The following is a 13,943-nucleotide window of genomic DNA, read 5'->3' on the forward strand; positions in this document are numbered from 1 at the left end:
TTTTTTTTTCTTTGAGAGAGAATGAGACGGAACATGGGCTGCGGGGAGGGGCAGAGGGACAAGCAGATTCCTCACTGAGTGGAGAATCTGACTCAGGACTCCATCCCAGGACCCTGAGATCATGACCTGAGACGCCAGGCGCCCCTTTGTGTAGTTTTAATAACATTTAAATGATCTCCACTTTACTAGTTTAGCTTTTGTTAAGAATGTAAATTGGCTACCTGCATTAGAATGGGGAAGTTGAAGAAGACTACATATACCTAATTCTTTTTTCTTTTTTAAAGATTTTTATTTATTTATTTGACAGAGAGAGACACAGTGAGAGAGGGAACACAAGCTGGGGGAGTGGGAGAGGAAGAAGTAGGCTTCCCGCGGAGCAGGGAGCACGCACAATGTGGGGCTCGATTCCAGGACCCAGGGATCATGACCTGAGCGGAAGGCAGACGCCTAATGACTGAGCCACCCAGGCACCCCTACATACCTAATTCTTATAGAAAATTCTAACAATTTTCATTATGACCATACTCAGTTTTGGGAATTGATTTAATAAATTTTGTATTCATATTAATATGATTACCTGACTACAATTATTCTGAGATGATATACATTTTGTTGGAGGTAAATAGGCATTAATTCAATGGCTGTGCTACTTATCCCATCAAAAAAGTAAAAAAAAAAGTGAGGATGAGGAAGTTTGCATTTGTGTAGACTGAAAAAAAAGGTTTTTTAGGGCCAAACCTGAGAGAGATTTCTGATTCCCAAGCCAGAAGTCTTATCTTTGCATTTTGATGGCTTCCCATAAATGTGAATGATTTCTGTTCTTTATTCACTGCATTCATCGTGAGCAATAAGATGGAGTTTCAGGAAGCAGGGGTATAAATCTTCAGCCAATCATGGTGTTGAGCATTAATCCTAAAATGTTCTAAATGATGCGATGTGATGTAAATAAGTCAGATAAAAAGCAAGCCTAACTAAATCAATTTTCAGGATCTGAAGTTGTATCAACCATATTATTTCCCAGAATATATTTCAGGAGACTTAATACATCATGATGATTGTGGCTTCACAATGTTCTGATTGTGTCACATCCATCCCGATTGTTGACTGAGAAGATAGAGTTGAAAATAACTGTGATGAATAGAATTTCTGTTCACAGATTTAAACATATGTTTTGGTGCATGAGTTTATTGACAGAGACGAGGCTCATAATGTAGTGTGATAGAGTTCTGGTCTGCTTTTCTCCTTCTTACTCTCAATAATTTCATATCCACGGATTTTTTTTTACAATTCAAGATCAGATTTTAAAATAGTAATACTCAAAATACTACAAAGCAAAGCAGCGAGATGTTTATTGGGCATCTCTAATAAGAAATCACTCAAATATCTTGGTGTTTTGGGGCTCCTGGGTGGCTCAGTCTAAGTGTCTGACTCTTGATTTCGACTCAGGTCATGATCTCAGGGTGGTGAGACGGAGCACTGCGTCAGGTTCCGTGCTGGACATGGAGCCTGCTTAAGATTCTCTCTCCCTCTCCCTCTGCCCCTCCCCCATCGCACATACACTCTCTCTTAAAAAAAAATCTTGGTGTTTTATTTTCATAACAAATATGTGACTACCACTTGGAAACAGCTACTTTGTTGTTAGAGAAACACAGTGGGGACTTTGTTTCAAGAGACTAAATATTAATATTGGGCATATGTTGCTATGAAACTTTGACTAGCAACTTTCATTTTTGTTTGGAGAATATTTCCCATGGTACCTGGACTTTCAGATCTTTACACCTTTAAAAACATTGTCTTTTGTTTAATCTCCTGCCTCTTAATTATTTTTGTTTCATGGTGTTCTACACATGTAGCTGAAATTGCACATGGAAGTTTTACTCTGCTATCAAAAATTTTCATATCCTACTGACCATCTAAAGACATGAATCCTTGTCATAATACAGACTTCATGATTTTATGGATGTCTTCCTGTATACTTTGAGACAACTCTTATTGCATCTAGTAAATCCTAGATAATTGCCTCAAAATGCTGCCACAAGAAAATTTGTATTCTGAATGTATCAACAGAAAGCTCAATATTTGCAATGTAACACCCTTATTTCCATATAAAACATATTTCTTCATAAATTTGATTCCTTCATTATAATGAAATTTATTTTTGACAGATAAATTAAAGACTAAAGTACCCAAAGGTATTTCTATGGGTTTTTTTTTTTTTTAAGTTGATTCTCTTAACTCAATAAATTGAAATACCTAATCTTTAAGGATTTTCCTTTCTGAGAAAAACAAAATCAGATTAAATGTTGTGAATTTGACATAAACTAATATTTTCTCTGTTTAAAATACCTGTATTTCAAACCCAGGCATCTGACTTCTGATCTATGGAGCAAAAGAGATTTATCTGGCTGGGAGACCCTCACCATGTTAATAAAGAAGACTGCAGTCTCTACTGTTTTCTTATTTTCTTGCATAATATTTTAAGTTTTAATATTCATTGAAAAGTATTTTAGAATAACACTCTACACATGAAGAGTTGTCATCTGTCTTAAAGGTGTATGTGTTACAGACTTCGATTTTAAAATAATCTCAGCTTTTTATAATTTGAAACTGACAAAAATAACTCATGTTTAAAAAGTGAGTCTTCAGCAATCAGCTGTATATCAAAGAAAAATATAAAAATATAGTAAAGTATGCATTTTTTAGTTGAAATGATTGGGTAGATATAAATTTTAAAAATGGTAATGCAAATATTTTGGAATTTATAATCTAATTTCTGAAGTATATGTTTTTTAGAAGGTAAAAATGTATCTAGATATATAATACTGTCACTCTGTTATTCAGCCAATAGTATTTGTGAAAACCTCAAAAGAGCTATACAATTATATTATTCACACATATAAAAGACAATAAAAAAACACATAAGGGAAACAAACACTTAAGTGTCATGACATATGTATAGAAGAGAAAGTACACAGTTTTGTAGAGCTTCATATACCATCCTCCTTCCTGCATATTTTCTAACTTGTTAATGTGTTTCTAGAAATACAGACAAAAGCTCCAAACATTACTCTCAATATCACTTGGTAAGGTTACAACACTTTACATCGATGGCTAGAAAATCCCTTCTTGTCTCTTTTGGCCCATGATTAAATTAATAAGACTGCCCATTAACAAATGCAGAACATTCTTTTCAAATGCCTATGGAATATGGACCATTTATCTTAATTGGCAGTCGAGATTTGAAAACAAATCAAATCTCAACAAATTCAAAGGACTGAAGTAATCCAAAATTTACTCTCTGACCACAGCAGAATTATTCTAGGAACCAAATCTTTATTTTAAAATATTATTGTTATTTTTAGCTTTCATCAGCTAAATCCAACAGGAAGCCAATCATTGAAGGGAGTCCAGAGGATGCAGTTCTGGGTTATGGATAGGGAAGATGGGGCACTCTTGAAAATAAATAGCATCATAGCATTCTACCTCATTATTCCCTATTCTTCCTAGAGAATTTACCATTGTGTTTCACATAAAATTAGAGAATTGAGTCTCTTTAGATGTAGGGACTCAAATGTAGATAATCGAAACCAACATACTTTTTGATTGGAATGATTGCCATTATTTTAATTATATTCTCTCTAGAAATTCCCTTTGAAATTTTAAATGAAAGACAAATTCCTTACATGAAGGAATGACATACAAACTATACGTCCACATTAAATTATGTTCATATCAAGAAAAGGAAATGTTCAAATGTCCATGTCTTGTCTCAGGAAAAAAATAAATAAATAAATTGGTTCTAGTTATCACTGTTTAAGATAACGAGGCCCTTATTTTAGTAATAAGGTTCTCAGTATTTTTTCTATTAAATTATAATTTCCACAAAATATATTCTCATTACATTTAACTTCAGATTATTGAACTATAATTACTAGAGTTTAGTAGTGAAATAGGATAGTGAATAAATAAAATCCAGAAGTTTATTTTATAATATCAACAGATGCAACTACAGAGTTTACCTTAGTCACTAAATGAACAAATAACCATTATGATTAATTACCTGAAGAGACACAGTTTAAAACCGTGACAATTAAGTCAAAGTGGAAGCAACTAATCTGGATAGGGACCACATAATATATCTATATAGACTCAAATGAGAAATGACAAAGAGATATTTGAAATATATCTATTTCTGCTTTATGCAAACATAACTCCATATTCTTAATTTATTTTCAACTACCAATAAATGAGATTTGGTATCCAAATGTTAAATGTATGGATTAATTTTCCATTTCATTGTCATCTACAGCCCCCCAGACGGGTTACTGATTTTCATCTACTTCTTCCACCTTCTATTATAAATACTCCTTCCCCTTTTGGTCACCACATCTACAGCAACCTGGAACTGACAAGAGTATAGTGATCACCACATTTACTAGACTAGGTGATCACTATACTCTTGTCAGTTCCAGGTTGCTGAAAATACGCTGGACAAGTGAGCAAAAAGAGATGCCCTAGGATATCGATGGAACACATTCATTAAGTAGATGCATCCCCACTGTTTAATAAAATGGAGTCAGTTATCTCTGGCAGGATCATAACTTTGCCTGCTGGTGTACTGGCACAAAGAACCCAAAGTTACCAGAGTTACACAGAACTTTAAATTTATTTTTTTCCAGCTTTTATCTTTTATTTTATTTTTTATTTAATTCAATTAATTAATGTATAATGTATTATTAGTTTCAGAAGTAGAGTTCAGTGACCCATCAGTCTTATATAAGACCCAGTACTCATTCATCATGTGCCCTCCTTGGTGTCCATCACCCAGTTACCCCCCCACACTCCGCTCCAGTAACCCTCAGTTTGTTTCCTATGATTAAGAGTCTCTCGAGGTGGAGCACCTGGGTGGCTCAGTTGGTTAAGTGTCTGCCTTCCGCTGAGGTTATGATCCCAGGACCCTGGGATCGAGTCCTATATGGGACTCCCTGCTCAGCGGGGAGCCTGCTTCTCCCTCTCTCTCTCCGTCTCCCTCTGCTTCTCCCCTCTGTTTGTGCTCTCTCTCTCTCAAATAAATAAATAAAATCTTAAAAAAAAAAAGTCTCTTACGGTTTGTCAAGAACTTTAAATTTAGTTGCAATCTTAACTATGTTGCATGTTGGAAGCATTATGGCCTCTGGGAATAGAACTTCTTGGCCCAAAGATACCTAAGCACGAATGGAAAGCATAAATTCCCCAAATTAGAAATGGGTAACTGGACATAATCATGAGCTGGAACACCAACCCTTGATTCTTGGACCAATATGTGCCTGTCAGGGACACGACACCATGTAATAGTCATTAGTGGTAGGCGATAGGAGAGTCTGGGTTACTTCCTTGTGAAGTTTTTGTTTGTCTGTTTTTGTACTTAAATCGCCATTTTATTTGTTCTCTGTTTTTCATCTTCCCTTTCCTATCTTTTCTCATATGACTCATATATTTTTGTATTCTGTTTTAATTTTCTATTGAGGTTTTTACCATAGCTCTTTTTAAAAATTTTTTATTAACATACAATGTATTATTTGTCTCAGGGGTACAGGTCTGTGATTCATCAGTCTTACACAATTCACAGTGCTATGGTACTATGGTGAGTGCTGTGAATTCCTTGTGAAGTTTTGTTCCCTCTAAATTTTCTAGAGTTTGATCCCAGATACGCCACATCTACTTTACAAGGTTTATGACAGTTCACTGATGCTTATGTCTTTTGACTTGGTGGATCTTAAAATGTCCAACCTATAATGAGCAGTAATGGCCATATAGTCGATTGCTAACCCATGGTTACATGCTTTGTCTCTCTCAGGACCTCGTCGCATGTAAGGGGCTGCTATTGGATGACGCATATTTCCCTTGTGTGTTCGGCCTGGACTTCGTGGGTTTGCAACCCTCTTGGGAGCTTCCCAGGTGTAATCTATAACTGGCCCCTGTACTCAGAGGGCAGAGAGAGAACAAGGCGGCCCATTCCAGGCTGGTAGGTGGCAGTTTTCATAAGGAAAGGGAACTTACATATGAGGCTTGTCTTGGGCATCAGCAAGACAAGTGGATCCTTGAATGTGCCCACCAAATCTTACAAGTTTATGTAGAGGTCTTATCTGGGATCAGCCACACATACTGTGCAGGTAGGTGTTCTCAATATCACATCACACTCTCTAGCCTATGTCCTTGGAGGAGCTTCTGGGAGGGAGAAAGGCAAGCGGAATCCACATTGCAAGGATAGGGGAGGGAGTGACAAGCCTCTGATTGCCCAGGCCCAGCTCCTAAGTCAACAGGTAGACATGTATTTTGATGACCTCCCCCAACATTCTACCACTTGTGACCGGCTCTTACAATCTCACACTCCCCTCTCTCCTGCAGGGCCCTCCCAGTCAGCAAGGGGTTTCACTAGCATGGAGGTGGCTCCTTTTGTGGCTACTAGCTCCATTAGAGACAGAGGTCACAGCAACAATATAGACACATATAAGAAAGAACACAGGTTAAGACAATGATTCCAAAATCAGTGACAACTTTTTCTTCAAGAGCCCATGATCTGAACCACCGATTATCAAGTCCCTTAAGCTGGGCATCAGATCATTCCGAGTGTTCACTTGTGTCCCTACGTGATTTAATAAGGATGATGCATTAGTAGACTCATCAAGTATGAACACATACTCTGTTTGGAAAACAGCGTAGGTGCCTCCTCGTGAGGCAATAATAATGTCTAAGGCCATCCTATTTCAGAGGACAGCTATTCTCAGAGACATTTCAGTGTTTAGTGAGGACAGGCTTTGTTGGTTCTCACTGAAGGCTTGCTGAGTAAATCAGGAAGGGCTTTTGTATGTGTTATTACATCCTTAGAGCCAATGGAGGGAACAAAGATAGTGGCCAAATGAGCATGCCAGTGGAAAAACAGTATGTGCCCTTGTGGCCTTGAGGAAAAAGAGGATACAGCTTTAGGAACATGACCTGGTTGTACATACCATACATGTTGGCTGAAGGAGGCAGCACTTTCAAGTGCAAGGGAATGCCTTGGGGCAAGATATCCCCGATCAGGACCCGCACCTTCTCCCCTCTTTCAATGGTATGTGTTCCATTCCAGGTATAGCGTATTTTAGCAGGCCCAACTTGCAACAAGATCATGGGATCCCAGTGGAGATTGAGTAGTTCCTCCTGACCCAGGAGTATGAAGTAACTCACCCAGCTCAGTGGGACATCCTATTGTAAATTCCAGGAGCTATCTTTTCCCAGGCATGATGGGGCATGGTGTTCTCAGCAGCTTAGCATGTTGATCCATGGTAAGAGTTGGGGCAATGGCTGTTTCCCACAACTTCCATACATTTATGGTGGTGGGTACGTCAGCAGGGGTTCCCCATCTAGCATATGGGGCAACAGACACTACCGGTTGGTCATTTACATGTATTAAAGCCTGGGTGAAATAGATGAAAGGGATTAGGAGTACACTTGTGATGAGCACTGAGTCATGTACAGAATTGTTGAATCACTAGATTGTATACTTGAAATTAATATAACATTATATGTTAATTATACTGGAATTTAAAAAATAAACTAAAAAAAAGATAATCACAGTTAAAACAACAACAACAACAGCAACAAATGTATTAAAGCCTGGGATGGTACTTTAGTCTACCCAGCCAAGGTGGTTTTATCTGCTAACAATTTTATCTGTTGCTTTAACATTCCATTTTTCCTTTCTACCAACCCTGCCTCTTGTGGGTGATAGGGTAGATTGGACCTTCATTCACTGTCATGTCATGTTCTTTTGCCCAGTGCACATCATGACCTTTGAAACGTGACCCCCAATCACTGTCTCTTCAACAAGGGTATCTGTACATGGTACCCATTTCTCTAATCCCTTAATGGTTGCAGCTTGGGTTGTACGGCGACAATAGAAAGCTTGGATTAGGCCAGATGCAGCACCATCCAACAAACCAAGGCATACTTAGAACACTCATTCAGATGGAAAGGACCAATATAATCAATGTGCCACTCTCTTACTGGTTGAAAACTCTGGTGGATGGCCCTAGACTCCTCTGACAGTTGCCTTGGTCATTGTTCAGAACACACAGGACATGCTACTGCGTTGACCAAGTCATTGTACTTGAAGGGCAATCTGACAATATGCCAGCTTCCCCAGGCACTGTGCTAGCCATTCTTTTTTATGTACTCAATCTGCTGTATCTACCGAAGGTTCAGTTGCTAAAGCTTGTACCCAAGCTAGGGCCTCAGATTCTTGATTGCCAGGGGTTGTCAGTGGATTAGGAGCTGGGCATGAAAAACAATAAGGACTGTCTCAGGCTCTTAAAGACGGACCCAAATATATTTTCACATATCCTGTCCCAAGGAAGGCTTATTTATGATCATCCACCCCTTGGCTTCCCATTGTGCAAGCCATAGTGTTAATCTCTTTAGAACAGCCTGTCAGTACAAAGGTTAGTGGCCAAGGCTCATGAGTAATCACCAGCCCAATTGCTCTGAGTTTATCCCACTGGCTGCTGTGTGAGAGGCTTTACCGGCAGGAGGGCTATGTTCACAGCTAGGAGCCGTTGCTCTGGGGGTGGGGGGCAGTATATCAGGTTTCTGCCACCTTCCAGAGCTTGGCTCAAAATCCTAGAGGCATTCTTCCCTTTGGTTGTCCCTGCCACAGTGCCTGATCCATACATTCCCGAGTCACAGACACATCCACCTCAAGTGGTAGTTCTGCTTAGGAGATGCCCAGAATTTCACTAGTGTTTTTGCTTCTCAAGTTCAGCTTGGGGCTCTGATTCCCAGTCCCCCCAAGTGCTCTTTCTTTAGCAGGCAACATAAGGGGGCAGGAGCGGTATGCCAGGTCAGGAATAAAAGTCTTCCCAAATCCCTCTTTTACATTCTTAGGGGTTGGATAGGGAAGCTGAAGGGACTCCATTTAGAAAGCCTCCATCTCTGCTGCGTCTCTGCTAGGCCCCATTTCTGAATAAGCTAAGGAAGCTAGATTCCCACTTAAAGGGGGAAGCGAGAAATCTAATCATTCCTGAGTTTTGTCCTAGGACCCAAACACCTGATAACAGGATCCCAAACATGTTCTAGGACATTAGTTTGGAACAAACCTTTGACTGATACTGGCATCAATACCGCCTACCTTCAGTGACTTATGGAATAACATCCATTGTTCACCTGACTCTCACCTTTGATTGGACCCTACCCTGGATTCCTAAAGGAACACAGACCCTAGACCCTTTTCTAATACAAACTTCTAACTCCAAGCAGTGATGAGATTCACACTCCTGTCCGAGTATTCCAGAGACTCTATCTGCTATACTCTGTCATTCACGCTCTCCAATGAACTCTGCTTTCCTTTTCTTTGGCTGACATTTGATTTCTATCCTGTGGGAAGTCAAGGACCCTCTTGGCCCATCCTGCAGGAATCCCCTCTGGGTCCTGGGACCCAGTCTCCCTGAATCAGTAGCCTTGCTTGAAGATACCCAGAGTTTTAGTCTGCTTCCCTTGTATTTTTGCTTCTCAAAGATAGCTTCCTGCTCTGATCCTCTGTCCCACATGAGCCCATTCTTTACGAAGGAGCATTAGGGATAGAAGCACTATGCCAGGTGGATAAAAGTCCTTCAAAACCCCTAAATCCCTAGAAAGATGTGCACCTCTTTCACATCCTTATGGGTTGAATAGTCCTACACCTTATCATCAATCATAGCTTTAGGGACAACATGAGTCTTACTCGACCAGATGACACCCAAAACCTTACAGCAGTGCCTAAGCCTTAAATTTTCTCTGGGTTCATTGTCCATCCTTTCCTTCGCAGATGCTCCAGAAAGCTTGTAGGTATCCCAATGCAGAGGCAAATCTTCACATGTTAACATTATATCATCCATGTAATGGGCCCCTGTTACTGACTTGCAGAAGGGGGACAAAGACAGGACCCCCAGCTACCAGCCTAGACATACTGCTGGGCTATGCAGGTAGCTTGGGGGAGCACCTGAAAAGTTCCCTATTGTCCCTCCCGCAGGAAGGCAAATTGATCTTAGTTCTCAGAAACCTGTACTTGTCAAATTCTTTTCACGAATCCCCTTAGGAGGAAGCACTTTTGCAGGAACATTTTTTTGCCAAGGCATCAGAGTAAAACAGTAACCTTCTGCAGATGACAAAAGACTGCAAAATGGCCATGGTTAAAGGTCTGATGAGAGTTCATTGTAATGCAGTTGACGAGGGAAACGTCTATAGTAGTCTGTATTTTAAAAAGCCTCTCCACAAGCACCCTCCTTTTTTTCCCTACCATCTCTGCTGCCAATGTTTTGATTATCTCCTGGGGTGTTTCCATTTCAAAGACAGGAGAAGATCTCCCACTTTAAGGGACAGAGCAAGAATGCAAGTTTTCTACTGGAAGTTAGGGGTAATTCCTATTTAAAGTTTTTGTTTGTATGAGGGGTCAGGAAGCATGGGACATTTTGTCTATTTTTTCATCAATTACTATAACATCTTCTTCTTTATCCTCTTCACTTGCCCAGGGATTCCACCCACTAACATCCTAATCAGGCTTTGTCACAAGCCTTAACTGGAGGTAGCCTGCACCCTCCTAGCAAACAGCATGCTAAGGACTCTAACTAATTATCCTGTTTTCCCACCTTGTCTGCCAGCCCTGAAACTAGCAGAGTAGTGGACACTCTCATGTGCTTCTCCAACCTCAGATTTTCTGACTTCTAACTAGAGCTTCAGCTTCTAGTTGGGCATTGGTGGCCAGAGTAGAGGCCAGCCCACGGCAGCCACCATGCATTTCCCTTCTTTGCCACAGTGTGCAGTTTCCCAAACAAGTCCCTTGACGCAGCCAGCATTTACAGGGTGTCCCTATACTCATGTAGCAATCCACAAGCATCTGACGTACGAGCCACCCTTACCCACATATAGGTAGCTGGCCAACCCGGGATTTGCCCTGTGGATGTCCTTTTTCCAAGGCTAGGGAATTTACTTAAGAGGCTTGTATGGGGAACACTTGGGGGGCACAGTTGGTTGAGCCACCAACTCTTGGTTTCTGCTCAGGTCCTGATCTCAGGGTCTTGGGATCAGCGCTGCGTCGGGCTCCATGTTCACTCAGCACAAAGTCTGCTTAAGAGTCTCTCTCCCTTTCCCTCTGCCCCTCCCCCCTCTCTAAAGTAAATAAATAAATCTTAAAAAAAAAAAAAAAAAGAGGCTTGTATGGGCCACCCCTCCACACAGAGAGGTCGATGGTCAACCCAGAATTTCATCCACCGCTGATTCGTTCAGCTCACGAATTGTTGGTTTGCAACCTCCTTGGGAGCTTCCTGAGTATAATCTGAAACCCAACCCCATATTCAGAGAGCAGGGAGAAACCAAAGAAAGAGGCAGGCCAGGTTGGGAGGTGGCAGTTTTACGAAGCAGAGGGAACTTACCGAGAGGGCTTGTCTTGGGACAGCAGCAAGATGAGTGAACTCCCTCACCCACCTACCGACCAAATTTTCAGTTTATGCAGAGGCTTTAACTGGGTTCTCTCACACATACCCTGCAGGTGTTCTCAATACCACAGCACTATTTCAAGGCTCTATCTTTGGAGGCGCCTCTGGGGGAGGGAGAGGAAACAGAACCCACATTGCAAGGACAGGGAGGAGCCCAGCTCCCAGGTCTCCTGGTGGCCGTGTCTTTTCAATGACTTCCCTCAGCCACCTTTCTCCAAAAACCTAGGGGTGCACAATGCATTTTCCTAGTGGAGTTTGCCAGAGGTTTCAGTTGGCAATGTCTATAACAGATACTTCTAGTATCATGAGCTCTGCCTCGTTGTATGGCCCACATAGCCGAGCTGCTGTACAACATTCTGGGCCTGCTATCAAACCCCTCTGTTGTTCTGGGCCCCACACACATCTACTAGCTTTCCCCAACACCAGACACATAGGTCAGAGCAGTATGCTTACTCCAGAGCTGAATAGTCCTACCAGTCCCTCTACATCTCTTATATAGGCAGAGGACCCAAGGTTCCATAATTCACCTTTTAATTTAGAAAAGAGGTCCTAGAATGTTTCAGATCACTGAACTCTAAGAATTTTATCAACATAGTGGATACTTGGGTCTTTCAAAATTTTATCTCTCACTCTCTGGAATGCATGTGTTTCCAAGGCATCCAGAGTACTTGTGACCTCTTGCTCATCAGGTGCAATAAATCTAATATTCGAGGGAATATACAGATCACCAGTGTCCCTTTAGACTGTGTTGTGGCAGAAATTAGGTGAATTTACATGGCACAAAGGCAAGACTGAATATATACGTTGCCCAATCCAAGTGATTGGATTGGATTTCTGATTGTCCCTTCTGGTGAGGATTAAAAAGAACACGTTTGCCAGATCAATAACCTTATGACATGTGCCAGAGACTCTGAATGTGCTTTAATACAGATAGCACACCCACCACTGAAGCTGCAGTTGAAACTACTCCTTGATTGGGCTTGTGATCGTCCGCTCTTACCTGCCACAATCCAAACAGTTCTTCCAGGGACCTAACTGGTGAATTAAATGAGAGTTATGATGAGGACTGCCACCCTTGCATTCTTCGTGATTCTGAGGGTAACCCTAATCCATGCCATTCCTGCTGGGATGCAATCTTGTTTTTGATTTGCCATTTTGGCCCGAGGTTGCAGATTCAGGAGTTTGCACTTGGCCTTTACTGGTCCTCTAGAGGGCAAAAAACCAATGTGAGAGTTATCCCAACCATAAACTATGTCCACTGTAATTATCGTTTGGCAATTGGGGAAATGACTACCAGGTAGTTCTAGGGAACTATTGGACCCACTGTGACATGATATTGGTCCAGGACTTCAATTATATGTGCCTCTACACATCCCTTATCTAACAAGGGAGGTTATAATCGTTCCTTGGACACCCTCAGTACATAATCACATCAGGACTTGTGCCAAATCATCCTCAGAATAGGCATTTCTCCTTTCCTGGTATCTGGTGGTCTGAGTAAATGGCTGGGAGCCATCTGGGGGAGGATGGGGAGGTCTCCACACACTGTTATTTGTTTCAGAGTTCTTGTTGGGTTGACAGATTCTGAGAATTGTGTCTGAGAACGGATGTAGGTCTGGAAACCAGACATGGGGTCATGATATTTTTATTATGAGGTCTACCTCAGGTTTCTGCTCACTCATTCTTGAGTCTCCTTTGATGATGTAGTTTAAGTAACACCTTGTGGCAGTTCATCAGTCTTTCCCTAGGAACATGCTGTCTGTATGCTGTATATGGACATCACAGGGGCCCCTCTGGCAACCACTCCAAACCTGCTGACTATTATGAGACTTTCACCCAGTTTATTTTTTTCCTGACATTTAAGAGGCACCACCTGGCCTCTATTTTTCCTGGATCCTCTCATCCTCATTGCTACCTATGAGCCTAGATATAGTAACAGCACCTTCTGCCATCAGCCTCAGATTGTAGATAACAATAGACACTGAGCTTCTCAAGGATTCTAGAACATCCTGTCCCCTCACCAGAATCGTCCTTACTTCCTTGAGAAACACATGTCTTCCTCTGCACCATGAGGAGGAATGGTGCATCTGGTGAGTTTTCTGGTCATATAGAACAGATCCATTCTAGCATGTTCCTTCCTCTGAGCCTTTATTTTTTTACTTCCTAATCTGCCCAGGCAGTTCTGGCATCTGTACTTCATTTGTGGGAGCCATCACTTTTTCCATGCTTGCAAGAACCATCCTCACAGCAGATGAGAGGCAACTCTTGGGGCCTTGCCAGGATGTTAGTTCTCAGGTACAAGAGTCTCCCACATAATGATAAATGTTCTTATCCAGCTTTATATGTTTCCATCTTCCCTTGATCCAGCCCCTTTAGGGGTGACTTCTAGCATATTCTCCAGTTCCTTCCTATACACTGTTAACCAGATCCTGCAGCCCCTTTGGCCTAATATCCCTT

The 13,943-nt window shown here is 41.3% G+C and overlaps 1 long non-coding RNA gene across 1 annotated transcript in view; it reads right to left on the reverse strand.

The window, feature by feature from the left end:
* LOC117998924 overlaps positions 1-13,943 on the reverse strand; it is a 47,288-nt gene that overhangs the window by 15,952 nt on the left and 17,393 nt on the right. The gene's annotated exons all lie outside the window — the stretch shown is intronic.

Source organism: Mirounga leonina, unplaced genomic scaffold (genome assembly GCF_011800145.1).
Source record: "Mirounga leonina isolate KUSES-001 unplaced genomic scaffold, KU_Mleo_1.0 Mir_418, whole genome shotgun sequence".
Taxonomy (NCBI): Eukaryota; Metazoa; Chordata; class Mammalia; order Carnivora; family Phocidae; genus Mirounga; species Mirounga leonina.